This window comes from Carassius auratus, chromosome 29, assembly GCF_003368295.1.
Source record: "Carassius auratus strain Wakin chromosome 29, ASM336829v1, whole genome shotgun sequence".
In the NCBI taxonomy this organism is placed as follows: Eukaryota; Metazoa; Chordata; class Actinopteri; order Cypriniformes; family Cyprinidae; genus Carassius; species Carassius auratus.
Window position 1 is genome coordinate 5,189,993 of NC_039271.1, and position 18,708 is coordinate 5,208,700.

The following is an 18,708-nucleotide window of genomic DNA, read 5'->3' on the forward strand; positions in this document are numbered from 1 at the left end:
AAAGAATCCAAATCTGTTGAATGTTCCAGTTCTTCAATCTCATGTAGCAGGTCATGCAATCAGAACTTACCTAATTTGTTTCTGCCGTGGATCCGGAGAACTCGGCACTGATTGAAGAATTGCAGGAAAGAGCATTAATTTGTTCATAAATGCTCAAGCATTTTTTTACAATACGCTAAAATAATGCATGCATCACATACTGAAAAATATAAGCACTAGTTTCCTGTATATGGAAATGTTTCATAAGGGTAAGAGTCAGAGCAGAACATTTCTAACAAATTACACCTATGACCACAAAGTGGCAGCACAGACCAAGTTTGCACTCAAAGCAAGTCACACAACACGTGACCTAAAACTACTAAAGCATTGCACAATGTACTGGAATCATTTTATTCAGATGCTCTTTTGGGCTTTACTTTCTTATTTTTTCACTCTCTGCTCCCTGCTTTGAGTCTTTTAAACTGACCTTGGCAGGAACTTAAAATTTAGCTCACATGAGCTGAGGAAACAAACTAACAGCTCCAGTGTGTTATTGTGTCCAGTTGAGGAAGCAGGTTGCAGAATTGCTGCAGATGGTCTTGGTGATGTATGTCTAGCAGGTGGAGGGTGGGATAGATTGGGCCGGTTCATGGCCACTGTATATCCGGCTGAAAAAAAAAAAGCAGATTTCCACACAAACATACATTCACTAAGACTAAACCGTTTGACTGGATGTATTATGAACAGGAGCATCAGCTTTATTACATTATTATTTTACATATTTTCATCCAATATTACAAATGTTTCCCAAATGAGGCAATTCTGGCCTTCTGTGGCAAGATCTGTCTAGAGCTTAGTCCTTTTGTGCTTAATTAAATTCTGCTCTTTCAGTTTGGTTCCCATGCCTCTGCTTGTCTTTCACACGTCTCAGATATCGAGCTAAAAGTGAAACATTTCTCATTGTCAAGGTCTCATGGGGGATCGGGGGGAGGTGTTAGAAAGAGAAAGTGGGGAGAAACAGAAAAATTAGAGAAGAATAAAGCAATAGATGCCGGGGAGGGTGGAAGCAGAGAGCGATATAGAGAGAGGGAGAGTGTGTCCCTGCCAGAACTCACGTAGACCCACAGCTGCAGAGTCTTTCTGATCCCAGTACCTCCCTTCGCCCCTCTGTCACACTCCCGGCGTTCAAAATGACTGTGTGTGTGAGAGAGAGAAAGTGGCCTTTTATTTGAAGGCAAAGCTGTTTAAATTAGCCGATTGTCTGGGTGGCACCACACTAACTTTACAACCAACATATGCAAGTGTGTGTGGCTGACATCTGCTGCTTTTTATGGTGGAGTGAATATACACACCAGCTGAGAATAGACATCTATGACACACATACATTTAGAGCGGTGTCTTATATGGCATCAGCCCGTCTCAAGAGTGCTTATTTGTTCAACTATTAAGTAATGTATAAAAAAAATTATGAGAGTATTATGAGAGACAAATTTATAAAAGCTGTCCATTTATATGGTTTAGGGGTCATTATACAAAAATATTTGGCCACAGAATGAACAAAGATTTGAGTCAATAGTTCTCAAAAAATTGAAAATTTTGTCATTTATTCACTCATGTTGTTCCAAACACCATTGTTTAATCTTCAAAACATAATCTTTTTTTTTTTTTTTTTTTTTTTTTTATAAAACCTGTAAAGTTTCTGTCCCTCCACTGAAAGTCAAGGTCACCAAACTTAGAACATCCAAAAAAGTACATAAAGGCACCATTAAAATGAGTTCATATGAATCGAGCGGTTCAATCCAAGTCTTGTGAAGATATTTAATCGGTTCAGACACTTTAAAAATAATTTGTCATAGAATTTTCTTTCACAAACTTGCTATAGGATAGAATTTTCGTGCTCCAATAATCTTTAATTCAAACTTCAAATCATTGTTACAGTGTATGATAAACAGGTTAAATTTACAGGTCATCACCCATCAGCACACTGCAATAGTCTAATGCCACCATATATCTAATACACAGAAGTCTGAAAAAAAAAAAACACAAAGATGGCTGAGAAAGTTCTCACTCACTAGTGATCAAGCATTGTTAGAACACCTGCTAACTGGATAAACAAAATCTAATTTAGCAGCAGCTGAAACTTCTGATATTTGCAAGCATGCACCGATTCAACGAGAAGACTATTTTTAGCTTGCATGGGTCGTAATTTCAAGGTTTCCTAAGGAGAGCCGTCTAACATCATGCTGGCAGCTGGTGATGCCAGCTGGCTGTCTGGGAGCCGGTGATTGTGACATTGATAGGCTCTTACAACAGTAGGGCATCTGATTACACATTGTCTCAAAAGATCAGCGGTCTCTGTGAGAAGAGATGATTCATTCATACACCTGTAATTGACTGTACACATCATGAATCTGAACCTTTCACTCCTTAAAAAAGATTTTTTAGGTTTTCTTCTAAAACCAGAAAAGAATAAAGAATATATTTTGTGTAATAATATTACAATACAATCTAAAATAACTGCTTCCTTGTAAATATATTTTAAAATGCAATTAATTCCTTTGAAAGCAAAGCTGAATTTTCAGCATTTACTCCTTCAGAGTCATATGATATTATATACAGTAGTCAAAACCTTTCATCAAAGTTGTCCTAAAACCTTAATCCAAAATGCGTTCTTGTCTTAGGACAACTTTGATTAACTTTTGTGATCCACTTCAAATATGAAAAATGCATATATATATATATACCATGATACACCACAATCCAAAATATAATGGTAATTTTTTTAAAGATATTTTTTTTTATAAATGATATTTTAAACTATATTAAAACAGAGACCAGTTATTTTAGCTTTTAATAATATTTACAATTTTTACGTTTTTTTAAATGTTTTTTTTTTTTTTTTATTTTACGAAATATGCAGCCTAAGCTTAGCTACAAAAAATAAAATAAATAATAATAATCTTAATTATTAACTTTTGACCTATAGAGTATATTCAAAATATATTTATAAATGTGAAAAAATGTATAATTAAAAAAAAAAATCCCATAACATTTATTAAATTAACAAATTGTCCTAAGTATTGCACTTTGATTTGAGATATAACATGCAGCTTTATTCCCTAACCACTGTTTACCACATCCAGTGTTTGATAAACCTGATATGAGGTCACGTCACTGAATTCTGAGGATTTAATTATCACCTGCGTACAGAAACTGTGAGAAACTCTGTTTACAGTAAGCTACACACCTTCAGTATTAAATTTCTCACAGACAGAAGATTTTCTGAATGAATCTGCAGGCTGTGTTGACCCAGCTTTGCTATGTTTCTCGCTGCAGCCGGTTCCTGTAGCGACTGCAGACATGGCAAGCTGCACGTTGCCACAGCGCTCATCTCAGCCAGCCACTGAGGCAGAGGGCCAGACTGTCAGCTGACTAGAGCGAGCGAGCGAGAGAGAGAGAGTCAGTCTATGAAAGGATCTGGCTGAGATTGTAAAGTGGCTGAGTGGGAAAGAGAGAGAGAGTGAACGAAGGACTTTGTAAGGACGTGTTATGTAGTCTGAGGCCAAAAAGAAGAATTGGAGTTGAATTGAAAGAAAGAAACTGTGAGGGAGACATTGAAAGGGTGTGGAGAAAGAGAGAGTCAGATTTCATACAATGCACAGAATGACACTATTTTTATTCAACATTAGCAGATCCAGTGGGATCATAGTGACTATCCTGTGCAATGTGCAATATATATATATAAATCTATATAAACCTAAAATCTTGAGTTCATAGTCACATTATGCATCAGCTACCCTTTATCTATATCTATAAGTTTGCCGATTCACACTTTTTTACAGTTTCAGCACAGCTAAATTTAAATAGGAATGTTGGAAATGCTTAGCATATTTCTATGTTGAAGTTATTGGATTCAAACACGGTCAAATGGTCAATGAAGAAAAAAAAAAGTCATGGTCAATAGGTACCAGAAACTGTTTGGTTACCAACATTCTTCAAACGATCTTCTTTTATGTTCAGCATCACAAGGAAATCCATACAGGTTTGGAACAGTTCGTGGAAATGTTTTTTTCCCTAAAAAATACACTTAAACAAGACGGAGACCCTGCGACAATGGGGTGAAGATGAGATTTCACTGGTGAAATGAAGCTGGTTAAAAGACTTCCTATACCCACTAACTCTGAAATATTCTGTCTGAATCCCTTGGAAATCCCATCATCCCACATCTGTTACTCAAATATACTAATTCCATTATATGCATGCAGTCGGAGTGTATGTGTGTGACTCAGGCGTTTGATTAATAGCCGCTGTCAGACTGTAAGTCATCACAGTTGCACTATATTAAGGCTTATAACAGTGAACAATGTGGATCTACCACTCCTTCGCTTAGACTTCAGAAGTTTTAGAACTAGGAAACCCAGCCTTCTTTTTCTTCTGCAAACGTGCATGTGTCAACACCCACGCTGGATGACAGCTTTAGGCTTGTTTGCTTGTTTAATATAAACGTTTATGTTGGAAAATGGGAGAATCTGCCGAGGATCTCCTAGTGCCAGGAAAACCTGCCGCAGAAGGGAGTGGTTAAATGCATTAATCTTATAAATGTTTATACTCAACTCTTTCAGGCCCTGTCTTGCCTAAACCTATTGTAAATATGAAGTATTTGCCCAATGTTGGCTACCATGGCCACGTGAGAAAGAGGGAGAGAAATCTTCTCTGATGCTAAGCCAGAATAGTCCGGGAGGTGATGTGAGGGTGTGTTTCTCCTATAAATCTGAGATTTCAATGCCGCTCAGACAGCCAGTGATCATTTCTATCCCCTGTAATATGTGAACTGTGAAGGTGAAAGGATGTTCTATAAAGGCCAGTATCTGCTGACTGGTCTGGCTGCTCTTTAAATAGCCCACTGTCCACTATGTCCTCCACAATTTTGTCTTTTGACACAGCACTCTCACTTGTCGCTGTGACCTCACCAGATGACACACACCTGTCGAACTCAAGCACACGGTCTACAGCAGAGGTATTCTGCACTCTAATCGCTCAGGGATGTGCAGGTCAAGGTTGCGGAGAGTGACAGCGTGCGACTCTTCACGTCTGTTTCTGTACGTGTAAACCTGTCAAGTTCTAAAAGTTGTAACTTTCCCAAGGCCATTTTTACGTCATTTCTAGTAGGTGTTTCTGTTATTGTAAACGTATAACTAAAACCGAAAGTGTTTTAAAAAAAAATGGTAACGTTTTAAAAAACTTAAAATATCAGATGAAAAACTTTAACTAAACAAAAAGTAGAAATGGTACCTCATCAACTAAATGAAATTATTGAGACTGTTAATTATGTTTTAAATATGTGTTTCTCTAGCAAGGTTATTATTAACTTCTAGTTAAAGCTGACACTATTAAATATAATAGAAATATTGGATGAAAACTCAAATAAACAAAAATTAGAAATGCTACTTTGGCAAAAAAAAAAAAACGCTATCCGTTATATTTATCACTGTTGTTCCAGAGAACTTCTGGTGGAGGTAAGTAAACACACACATGCTGTTTCCTACATACAAATTCAATCTGCATATTATATATGCATAACTCTAAAAGTGAATGTGTACACTGGAGAAAGAGAGAGACTGCTTGCTTAAGCTTCAGTTTCTCAACATGTTTTAAATGCTCACATGCCGAGCCTTCAGGTGGCTGATTGTTGATAGTAAATTCTGTGGTTAAAAAAAATCCTTTGACGTTTCTCGCTAATCCATTTTCATGTCCATACTTGAATAAGCAAGGTGACTTTGAACCAGACATTGTTTAGACTCAGTGGAGGTCCAAAATCACAGGAGATTGAACAGATCCTCCATGTCAACCTTCAGCCTCAGGGAGGGACAACAGCAGTGGGAAAACACGCTAAATATTAACTAGCGAGAGAGAGAGCTGTTACACACGGACGTGCATGTAACTGAGCTAGTCAGAGGTTCATGTATTACCTATTTCGCTTCACATCGCTCTTCTCTTCTATTGAACATCCAGACTGTAGGACATCTGGTTTCTGTCAGGGAGAGCAAGGCGATCGGCCGTCTCATTCCACATGAGTTGTCCCGAGAGTTAGTGTGGCAAAGTCAGATTTAACAGCTAATATATTTTTGAAATGGTAAATAACTTCCAGGTGGAGTTTAGTGTAAATTTCCAACGTGTGCAGTCCATGTAATTCTGCTGACGGTGTGTCCCGTGACATTAGTGTGTACCCAGCATCCTTCCTGCTTTATAGAGGACATCTGCACAGGGGACAATTTTGTCTGACCGGTCCGGCTGATGCACCTGGGACCACACGGCCTCAGGAATTAATAACTTTCTGCGCAAAAAGCAGTTTTGAACTCGTGTTACCAAAACAACTTTTGTCAATGTTGGGGGTGTTTTGAGGTTTAATACAAGCTCAGGTCTATCTATAGCGTGTGAGCTGTTAGTTACTGCAAAAACAACAACAAAAAAAAAAACCCTTTTGAATCTTCCTGTCAGTTTGTAAAAATCTGTTTCTAGTAATGGATTTATAATGGAAGTCTATGAAGCATGACATTGCACTAGGAGAAATGTTCAAATATACACTGTTGTGAAGGTACAGCCAAACTAAACATTATGTGTGTTAACTTGTGATAAAATTGTTTACTAACCTACTAACCCTAATCAATCATAAAGTTAGTCCTATATTCAGTTTTTCAACTCCTGTCATGTGTGTCACATGATACAAATGTCGCATTATGTGTACAGTGGCTTTTTACCTGAATAAAAATCCATTGTTCAAAAGTTTGAGGTTAGTAAGATTTTTTTTAAGATTGCATTGAATAGATCAAAAGTGACAGAAAATACATTTATAAGGCTACAAGGATTCAGTTTCCAATCATTTTGACTTTATGTGCATCAAAAAATCTTGACAAGACCTTAAAGTCTCACCGTTTTTACCAAAAAATTAAGAAGGACAACTGTTTTCAACATGAATGAGAAATGTTTCTTGAGCAGCAAATCAGCATACTTGAATGATTCCTGAACGATCATGTGACACTGGAGAAGACTGGATAAATGGCTGTTAAAAAATCAGCTTTGCATCACAGGAATAAATTACATTTTCAAATATATTAAAACAATTATTTTAAATTGTAAAAATATTACAATTACACTATTACCATTTTTTTCTACTGTATTTTTGATCAAATAAATGCAGCCTTGTTGATCATAAGAAGCTTCTTTCGTAAACATCTAAAAGAACATTCCGAACCAAACATTCCGACTCTGAAAATCCATGGCTTTTAGACTTCCATTATAAATGCTTTTCTACAAAGAAAAAAGGTTACATTTTCTTTCAAACTAAGGGACAAGTCAAAACTAATCTTTATGATAAACTCAATGACATCTGTTTATTTTACAGTATAAGCAAACCTCAAACATTCTCCTAACCAGTTCCCAGGATGTTTCCGCGGAAAACCCGCAAATCAGAATAAGCAAAAGTGCAAATTTGGGGTTTTATGAGGCCATTTTTTGGCAACTTGCCACAGGAGGGCGATGTTACTTTGACAGAGACCCATCCCTAGAGACAGCGGGACATGCCTTCTCAAATCCTTGATGAATGTTTCCTAGTCTTTGTGCCAGAGCGTTGAGCACAACCGCATGAGTCAGCTTAACAGATGTGAACAGAGCAGGATAAGAGTCACTTCCACTGCTCAACTGCATCTGACCAGGTCTTATCAGCACGGTTGGGTTGTCTCTTAGCGTTAAACGCTAAATGCAAACTCAAACTGCAGTTATATCTATGCAGGATTTCCACTCAGTAGTGTGTTACCACATTATCACATTACTCTATTGATTTTAAGATAGTAACACATGGTTCCTAGAAATTTCAGGGGTGCTTCTGTCCATCATCCTTACTATGTTTAGGCTCCAACAGGTCATCAACCGTAGGGGGAGGGTTTGTTAAAATGGGACATACGTTTACGTGACATCAGGAAGATATGTTATCATACTTGGCTACCCTTGCCAAACACCCCAGCCAATCGGGAGTCGAATGCCATGCTGTCCAATCATTGCCAGTGTATATGAAGCATAACATTTATTAATATTTGCTAAGGCAAACATCAGCATCACTATTGTTCAAACTACAAGACGTTTATGCTTTGGACAGAACTGGTTCTGGCAAGGTTCTCCCCAAGTTATTGTAAAACATTCTTGCAGAAATTGATAATTCTTTCAGAGTTATCTGGTCTTTAATAATGAAAAAAAAAGTAAACACAAATGCATTATTTATACATTGCATACATTTTGCTGGATGTTCGTCTAACATGTTGAGAACGCAAAAGCAATATTTTCAAAAACAATAAAATGGAATGTTTTTTATTTTGGAATAAATAAATGGAATTTTGTTATTTTTATAAAAAATTACAAAAACAGAAGACAGCCATGCACCACTGAAAAAAAAATGCTAATACATTTCACAAATAATTACATGGAAATGACTCGTGACAAACTGAGTTAAAAGTGAAAAACAAATATTAGTTTTTTTTTTCATCATTAAAAACTTACTCCAATAATGTTTGTTTTATTTACAGCTTTTAAATATATATTTTTTCTTTTCCTCTTTTTTTTTATGCATTACAACTTGGGATTGCCTTTTGGGTGATGGACCAAAATTCCCATACTTTTGATATTTTTGTACAAATTACTGGATCTAAACTGCAGACATTTTTAAAGTTTATTTTCTTGTTTGCAGGTGGGAAAATGTTACAAGCCAGGCTTGAATTTGCCCTCATAAGAAGCACTTAGAAACATTTCTTAACATGTGCACTAACCAGCTTTAATTTTCTCATTATAGTTTTATACAACAGCTTTGACATTAATATGTTTGGATAGAAGCCTATAATAACTGTGCTTTTGATTAGCCATAGATTAGCATAAAGATTTTTAGGTTATGCAATGTTTGCTGAATTCTGCAATAATGACTCTTTAAACTCAGCTCATTTTCATTATCAAATTTCACAGCACGTGCAAATATGGGAAACACACTCTTTTAATTATGTGCACAGTCACAAAAGGTTTCGATATTAACGTGCTTGGCCTTTGCAGAGTGCTTAATTTGGAGGAGTAGGTCCGCGTGACATGCTGCTCTGAAGTAATTGTTACTTGTGGAAAATCTGAGTGCCATAAAACCAATCACATGACCCCTGCCTTCATCCATGGCCAAATATTTACTGTGCCAGGCCCTCTGGCCTTAATGGCTCAGTGTTTTTCTTACAAACGTGGACAATGCGGTATGTTTGCGATCCATTACTGCCATTATGCTGAACACACGGCCTTGATGTGCACGAGTCTAATAACTACGCGATCTGACTCCATCTGTCTCTCCAACTATTCTCAGGTATGCTGTTTCTAGCACCTGTTAAACTGAAGTCTAGATTTGGGATGGTGGAGGCAGACTTACTTATGCAATTTAATTTGGAAGTTTCACTCCAAATAATGGGCCAATTGTGAACTGTGAGCTCTTGAGCAAGTGCTCAGACAGTCTTGTAGACAGTAATACCAGTATATCATCTCCGTCATGTGGAAACCTCATGGTGACCAGGGACATCCTGACACATGTGCAGTTACCCTTTAGTTTCCCTTCCAAATATGTCAATGTGTTGCATCCGAGAGTCGGGAAATGTTCCAGATTTTGTCCTGGCTTTCTGGGTTTCAACAAACAGCCATTAATGGTTCTGTCTAATTAATATTTGGCCTACAAAACCAACTCATTATTTTTTTTAGACGTTTGACCCAAGGCTTTCTGGAAGTGATGTTTCTGAGGGAGGCATTGCCGCTCACTTCACATGATTCTCTGCTGTGGTCTTGAGTGGGAGACCAAGAAAAATACAATATATCATTTCAAACACCTTTAAGTATCCAGAAAACTTACAACATTAAGATTTAAGTTGGCGTCTTTTTCAAGCTAAATGGCTCAGTTTGTGTCAAACCTTGCATTTGCTCTCGTCCATCAAAACTGCTAAAAGGCTATTTGTGCAATTAGTTAATGGTTTGTGCAGTAATGAAACAAAAAGAAAAAAAATTAAACAAACTGTGTTCATCTAAATCACATGACATCTAAAAAAATGTAATGTCTATATCGGTAAGGATGAACGTAATGTAGATTTATGTAGGGTCGTTGAGTTATTTGGGATTTTTAATGCACCTCATCCAACAAAAACACTTTACAATCCTCTACAATCTCAATTTCTTCAGTGCTCTGTAAAAGCCAACGCATTACAGTATAATTCTTTATCTATCATGTAGAAAAAATATTCAAAGACAGTCTCTTGGTCAGTAGATGATAGATTCTCAGGAACCCTTTGGAACAGTGGAGAATATTTCATCTCTGTGACAGCTACAATTACATATACTTCTATTTAGGGAAAGCAAAGGACATTTGTATGCATAGGGAAAGCTTTTCCTAAGGAAGACACAACACAAACTCCTTTAAACTAACCAGGGAAATTGCAGTTTTTCAAAGAACGCCTTCATTTGGTCTTTTTGTTCTATCTTCTGTCAGTGGGCAAACTGCTGATTTTGGATACCTTTGGCCTGAAGTCTACACACACACACACACACACACACACACACACACACCCTCTTTGCTACATCATGATGGCAAAGCCAAAACCAAAGATGATGCAACAATACAGAGAAGCATTTTTGGAGTCAAGTTCAGAGTTTGAATTATTCATTTTCAGATTTTGAAATTTACTGAAAAATGTACTGAAAAAATTACTTCTGGATGGACTGCATGACACAACCCACTACCGTGTCGCAGGGTTTTCTGAATGATTATTAGAAAGCTGCTGTTCGGTTGAAAGGGTGAAGCTATGTGGTAGTAAGGTGGTTGCTTACTGGTTCATAGACTCCAAAACTGGTGCAAATCTCCAAAAGCATACAATTCACCTGTAGTTTCCAGCTGAAATAAACACTACTGGCAGTAGAAAAACCACTTTTATTACTTTTCACACAAATTATGAATTATAAATTAACAGATTTATTTTTTGCATGCTGTCTTGCACAATACTATATGTTATAACCTTAAAACACTATAGTGTGTGATTTGTAAAATAATACAGTTTGATGTTAGCATCACATAAGGAATGCTCCATATATATGGCTTTTCAATCATAATAAACTTGCTCGGTAGTGCACCTGGCATGATACAAGAGTTTATTAGAAGCAAGCTAAAAGTGCATGGTTGTTTCAGAAAATGCAGTTTATCTCAAGTTTCCTTTTGTTATCACTATCCGTTTGACCTTTTAGTGCTACCTTTTAGATATTTCATTTCCAAACTGCCATGATACCCAACATAAAAATCCATTGCCACAATCACGGCAATTAACAGATTCAGAGGATTATACCACCATTCACTGGACATCTCTCTTTGAAATTGCTGCAAAACGTGCAAGAAGCAACATAATATCATTTTAAAAACTCATTTTTCCAATGTGCTTGGGATGCAAAAGTTTAATTATTATGTTTGTTTAAATTATAGAGTTTGTTTAAATCATTAGTTCTATGTCTGAGCAAAAGTGAAACAAATAGCTCATGTTAAATATTTAATATTAAATATTAAATATTTCAGGATGAAAACACTGAATGTGAACGAGAGAGACAAGTGTGCGTGAAGCAGCATGTACAATGCTGTAAGTCAGTGTTGGTCTGTGGTTGGGTTTAAATGTCAGAGTATTTGCAAGAAGGACACTGACACTCCACTTTGTGGAGACGCCGTAGCTATAAATGGACAATCAGGTCTGTAAGGCCATGGAGAAACCATGAGAGAATGAGAGAGGGAGTCCCTCCACAGAGTCAACTGATCGCTCACACAAAATCTGCAGGCTGACCAAAAAAAAAAAACTGAATGTAACAATATCTAATAGTAAATGCACACATAAAGGAAGGTGCATGTGCTGAATTTGATCAGGATGAATGTTGATGAATTTTTTGTGAGTTTCCCTTTGAGCCTGAATAAAAGTGGCATAGTTATGCTTCATCATGTAACAAACCTGGACAAGGCATATATAGGGATATGAGGTTTATTCAAGTGCAATTTTTTATTTTTAAATAGCTGATTTACATGCTATTTATGTGATATATTTAGAGTCGGGTGCTAAAACAATGCGGAAAGCATGTACATGTCATCCTGTTCACAACACAACTTACAGGAGCACAAGTCATTTCTCTTCTCTAACTCACATGCAATGCCAAAGCAAAGTGACAGATAATGATAGTAAAAAAAATCTTTAAGGATTATATTTTTATTTTAAACTAGTTCAGGCTCTTTTCATTTTCTCAAACAGTTCCTGCCAATTTTCATAACCTGAGGGAGGTTGACAGCTCATGATTGACAGCAAAGAATACATAGTTTCAAGCTATAATTATGTTTAATTATATTTTAATTATATTTACTATAATTGACTGTGTACTACAAAAAACGATTTACTTAGTTTTTTTGTCCGGTTTTCTATTACAAATATCTACAAAATCTTAAATCAAGATCTTGAAGGAAATTTACTGAAGATATAAACTATGTTTTCTGAAACATGTATAAAATTAATTAAAAATTAAAAATATATATACATATCACTAGGGTAAAAGAAATAAGCTTTTTTACACTACAAAGATATTCTTAATACTTTTGTCTACAAATATCTCAAATTCTTAAATCAAGATACATTCTTGAAGGAAAATTACTAAACATTATGTTTTCTGAAAATCGATCAAAATGAAGTGAGTTAATGCTTAAAACAATAGCAAATCTATTTATGGTGTTTAAATATTTTTCTAATGGAAAACATAGTTTTGTTCATACAGCTAATACTCTTAAAAAAGCTCTTAATATTAGGCTATGACTCCCTAAGTTTACTCGTAGTTGTAGTATGTGTTTTCTGCTGCTGTGTGACAGTAACCTCACTGACATCTATACACATTCCCTCTCTCTCTTTCCCCCTATTTCTGTCCCTCTCTGGTACTCTTTCACCATCTTCTCTCTCAAGAGCATTTCATATGACATATGAGATCAGGCCAATTTTACCCGACACAAACACACACACACAAACACACACACACACACACACACACACACACACACACACAGAGCACTGTGATGGTCTGCCAGAGGTTAAAACTCACCTCTGTGTTGTTCGGCCATCCCACGTCCTCCCAGCAAAACCCCCGGCAGTGGTGGACGGGCCATCCAGACCCCGGAGGAGGGGGCTGTGGCCCAAACAGAGGCCTCTCATAGCAGGCATGACTGAAGCATCAGCAGGGTCACGTTACAGCCAGGAACTCTCGACCCCCTGCATAGCCCTGTCATTTTTCCATCTCTGAGGCCTATGGTGATGACATCGTCCCTAAGCGCAGCACACAAAAGGGTCACAGGTCTGTAAGGTGAGAGGAGAGGATGCCAATAAAGGGATGTTTCCGGATGAAAGGGACAGTTTTTCATAGAGAGATTGTTTCTTTTGTGTATCAGAGTGACAGCAGGTGCAAGTAACACACACACACACACACACTCAAAAAAAAAACAAAAACAAAAAACAACAATTTAATTTTGTCGGGCTTTACACTGTTGCATTTCGATTTCAGTTAGGTAATGTTTTAAAAGTAGAAACTGAAACAAGAGACAATCAATCAGAAGTTGATTTGTAGAAGATGTTTTTGAAAGAAGTCTATCATCACTAAGACTGCATTTAATCAATTAAACAATACAGTAAAATATGAAACATTGTGAAATATTATTACTATTTAAAATAACTGTTTTCTATTCGAATATATTATAAAATGTAATTTATTCCAAAGCAAAATTTTTGCATCATTAATCCAGTCTTCAGCGTCAAATGATCCTTCAGAAATTATTTAATATGCAGATTTAGTGCTCAGTTATTAATAGTGTTTCCTATTATTATTGTTATTCTGTATATAATAGTTGCAAATAAATCTTAATTTGATGCAACCACAATAAAACATTGTCACCTTAAAATATAATGAAAAGACATTTTTACTACAAAATCGGACTAAGCTGAAACAAACTGTTTAGTAATGTTTATAGTAAAATAATAATAATAAATTGTAAATACGTTCTGTTTTTGGAAAAGCATTGCAAATAATAACACATTGCAAAATGATGTGTATGGTGCATGATAGCAAAATAAAAAGGCTTATCAGCTTTTAAGGAGGAGATCATGCTTACCATATCTTTGTTATTGATGTCAAAGGTTGTGCATCTAATCAAACTCATTGTTTAGGCACAATGTGGTTTGGAAGAAGCTAGTCAATCCTTGAAGAAAATGAGCAAAACTACACAGGGTAGAAGAAAATAAGCCAAAAATTATACTAAATTTGAATTCATTTAAAAAATACTGGTCACAATGTGTTTTTTGCAGCAAATTATTGGCATAAAATAATATAAACTCAAGAAACATTTGGAAAACCAAAAACTCTGAAGAAACTCTGACACATTACAATAAATCATATGGGTAATGGTAATATTAAAAAAAATGAAATGCATGATTTTATGGAATTTCTTATTTATTTTTGAACTGCTGTAAGATTCTTAATTTATATATAATGTTATGTAATGTAATATAATAGGTAAATAAATATAAATTTATTATTACCTAAAAATAATTATTTAATATATTATTATTTAATATAGCATAAATGTTATACACACACACACAACATTATTCAAATTTGCTACATATAAAAAAAACCTAGCATAAAACAACTATGGTTGCTTGGAAGTGTGTTATAAATAGAGAGATAAAAATGAATGTTGCATTTTGATTGCAGTTTTTAGGTCACAGTACAAAGCTTGACGTGAAAGCAATAAAAATATTTTTGGGGGTTACCAGGTTACCAAAAAGCATTCATTTTATACAACCAAGATACAACATTGTGAGCATATGACAATAAAAATGTTTCATCTTAGGGTGAAAATGTTACATCGTTTTCACAACATTAAACCCATAAGTGTGCTTGCTGGGAAGTGTGTGATAAAGAGCGAGACAGGAACAGCCAGTAAAAGAGTGCCGGTGAAGGTCAGGTCAGTATATAGGTCACATACTTTGAGCTGATTTATTACACTGTTGCAGTTCCGCTTTGATTATGTTCATGAAAAGGTGAAGCAAACATCTGTATAGTGGCTACCTTCCTCTCTCTAGTGTGTGTGTGTGTGTGTTTGATTATACACATATATTTTAAGGACAAAACGTCTCACAAAGTTACTTTTATACATGCACCCATGCATTTTGATCTATTTTTAATGTGCTACATGATTACAGCAACAAAGCAAAAGCTAATGAGATCAGTGTGTGTTCTGTGTGTCTCCACTTGGAAGAAATCAGATACTCCGCGCTCTCGGCGCAGCTGATCGCATACCAACCCGTTTCAAAGCGTCCAGATACAACCTGAACCTTGGCCGCCCACCAAAAACGCTTTAACCTTTCTAAACACACATGCACACACAGATGCAGATTAAGGCCTGTCAGTCAGACCTCGGGTCACCGGGACACAAATGTTTGTAGTTGCGGTATGACTCCAGAGAAATGCATGCAATGCGGCTGACCGGCAGATCTTTCGTGTTGTTTCTAATGCACACACATTGGTCCGTTTCAGTTGAGACTTTTGATTTCAATGCGTGCTGTCTATGGTTTAACTGACATTACTGACATTACGTCAAAATGAGAATTCTGTCAACATGTTGTTATGCATTGTGTTATTGTAGTGACAAAATCAACAGAACCAGAACATCCAGGATGCACAACACAAATAAACAAAACAAATAAAGCTTCCAAAAGAGGGGTTTTCGCAATGTTACGGAGGAAACATTTCGATTCCTCCAAGAACTTTTCAGTGAACAGTTGATAGTGTAAAAAACCGTAGTTCACTGTTATCAACTGTTTGCACTCTCATCCTGACGGCACCCATTCACTGCAGAGGATCCATTGGTGAGCAAGTGATGGAATGCTAAATTTCTCCAAATCTGTTCTTTTGTTTACCTAAACAGTCCTAAAGCGTACATATTAGTACCTAAAAGGTACAAAAGTGTACCTTTTGCAAAGGTACCACCCAAGTGACAGCTTTCGTACCTTTTTTCTGAGAGAGTTCAAGCAAAAAACTAGTTATGCTCATGAAAACATGTAGCAGATATTGTATATTGGGGTAAATGGGGCCGAAAGTCAATTCAGGTGAACATAGACCTGGATTTATAGATTTGCAGATTTTTAAACCATTTTTACAAATGAGGACATCGCTAAAAAGAGATTTTAAGATATTTAACTTGCAAAAAAAATGTCCTTAAAATATGGTTAAGTACACAAACACACACACACACACACACAACGAAGTTCTTTTATGAGACATCACAGTGTATATGGTGTGCTGTAAACATTCATACAGCTCTGTGTAGGAATGTTGTGTCTCATTTCACGGAGTATACATTAACATTCAAAAACACTTTATTTCAGCTGTTCACCAAACACATCAAAACATTTCCCTCTGCATGTGGCCGAACAATACTTTGATTTACTGATAAAATATATTTTACTATTTATTTTTATATTTAGTTTTATTTCCTTGTTAATCATACTGCAATAATCTGTTTTATTTGCAACTTTGATTAATAGATTTTTACAGTGTAGTATTTCAATTTACTTGAACAGATGCTGACTTTAATTGAAATCATTGTGTCCAGACAGGATGAAGTGATTAACTCTGGGTTTCGATGCAAAAAGATTCATTTTGAAAATGTGTTCATTTTTCTCATCCAACCTCTGAATTTCGTTTAAGAAGATAATTATTATGCATTAAGCTGGTGAGGGAATTTTGGTCAAATGTGATGTAAGCAATCATGGAACATATCTGTGAAATGACTCCAGTGTGGAGAGAAGCCCAGGAATGATCATCTCGCTGTAAGCGTTAAGTATGAGCAAGTCATGCTTATTTTCCCTGGATCTGTCCTCTGGACCTCTCTCTCCTTCCCTGTCTTTCTTAAACAGAAGATAAACTAGCAGTTTTTCTTAGATCACACATTTTGGAAATGGTGTAAACAACCAGTGAACATTCGATCAACATCTGCAAGACTAAACACAGTCGTCCACGCACAAACACACAGAGACACTCTCATTTGCACTGAAATATTGCTCTCATTTGCACTGAAATAAACACTCAGGGTTTCTTTAGGCTCTCTTGTGTCTCTTTATACTTGCTGGATCTCTGACTCTTGAGTTTACCAGGTAACGTATATTCAAGTCTTACTGCTCTGTTGAGAGAACGTTATTAAAGACCAGATAACTTCAAACGAACGTTCTGTTAAAGTTACTGGAAGAATGTTTGAGAGAACCTTGACATAACGTTCTGAGAATGTTTCCTGTTGGCCGGTCAGTCACTGTTAACTTTTTCCTATCAGATGCTGAAACTAAACAAAGCGTGTGTGTGTCTATGCAATTGTACAGTGTGATGAATATTTAATAATAAAAGCACTGAGACAGTAAACTGTCCGTTGCTAAATGACTTGCCATAAAATGTAAGCGCAAAAATGGTTCTAACCAATCTCGAAAATGGTTAAAAGTGACTTTAACTCCATTTCAAATATATTAAGTGCAGCGTAAAAAAGATGTTTTGTGTGACCCATTATGAACTATTTGGGCTTTAGTGAGTAATATAGAGAAAAGGAAGCAATATGCTTTAGAAGAAATAATAATAACAAAAGTGTTTTTGAGGTTTGTACATTTTTGGATCTGTTTTAGGAGTTTATTGTCTTTGAGTGACAGTGTTTAATATCGTGTGTGTTGACAGGACTCTTTAGCACATGCTATTGTCTGGTATATTGTCTCATTTCCCTCTGTCGTGTGGTTAGTGTTAGTGTTAGTGAGTGATTAGTCTGTAGTGTTGCTATGAGACCAGTTTAAGGCATTCCACACATATTCCATCTAATCCTTCATTCCGGGCTGTTAAAATCAATGACTTGATCAGTGTCTCTTCTGAGAGTTGAGCTGATCCCACTGTTTCTGCGTTTGGGTGTTCCCACATTAAAGATGTTTGAAAGCATTTTAATAAAAAAAATAAAATAAATGCTCTCATAATTTTTATGTGCATGCGTGTGTTTATTTGTGTTTTTTTTTATTTTTATTTTTTTACTTTTTATAAGATCTTCAAGCCATTAGATAGTTTTTTCCTCCACATTCACTTTTAACTCTCTGTAATTCTCATTACCATAATGCATCCTATGAATTTGATAGTTTTATGTTTGTGAATTGAATTGAATGATTCTGACTATTTAAAAAGATGTTTACCCAAGGTGTAACTCATTGTTTGACTCATTGATTCATTGATATGAATGTTACTTGTACTTAAATATATATATTTTTTTATATATTTTTATATTTCTATTTTTATTTCTATTTCCATGCACCAGCAGAAAACCAGACCTGCATGAATGCCAACAGCGAGGTTTATGGCGGTTGTTTCTAAACATGCTTTAAATTCAAATATACTATTAAAGTAATTATTTTACTATTTTGGGCAGCAATACTAACCTTCTGTTAATGAATATTGGTGGAATCATTTCTGTAAAATAATATTAAATCAATGAAATATATTTAATAAAAAAATACATTTAGAATCTAAACAATTTTGGCTAATAATTATAAAATCAGTTCCAAAGTAGCTGCAAATTATCACACTCACCTCTGA

General features: G+C 35.8%; 1 protein-coding gene and 1 long non-coding RNA gene across 4 annotated transcripts in view; one reads left to right on the plus strand and one right to left on the minus strand.

Moving 5' to 3' along the window:
* LOC113048471 (B-cell receptor CD22-like) overlaps positions 1-18,708 on the plus strand; it is a 1,131,192-nt gene that overhangs the window by 883,710 nt on the left and 228,774 nt on the right. The gene's annotated exons all lie outside the window — the stretch shown is intronic.
* Positions 3-14,337, minus strand: LOC113048584 (uncharacterized). Its single transcript, XR_003276505.1, has 3 exons — positions 14,204-14,337; positions 13,144-13,394; positions 3-647 (listed from the first exon to the last, which is right to left on the minus strand). It is a non-coding gene; the product is annotated as an uncharacterized LOC113048584 (long non-coding RNA).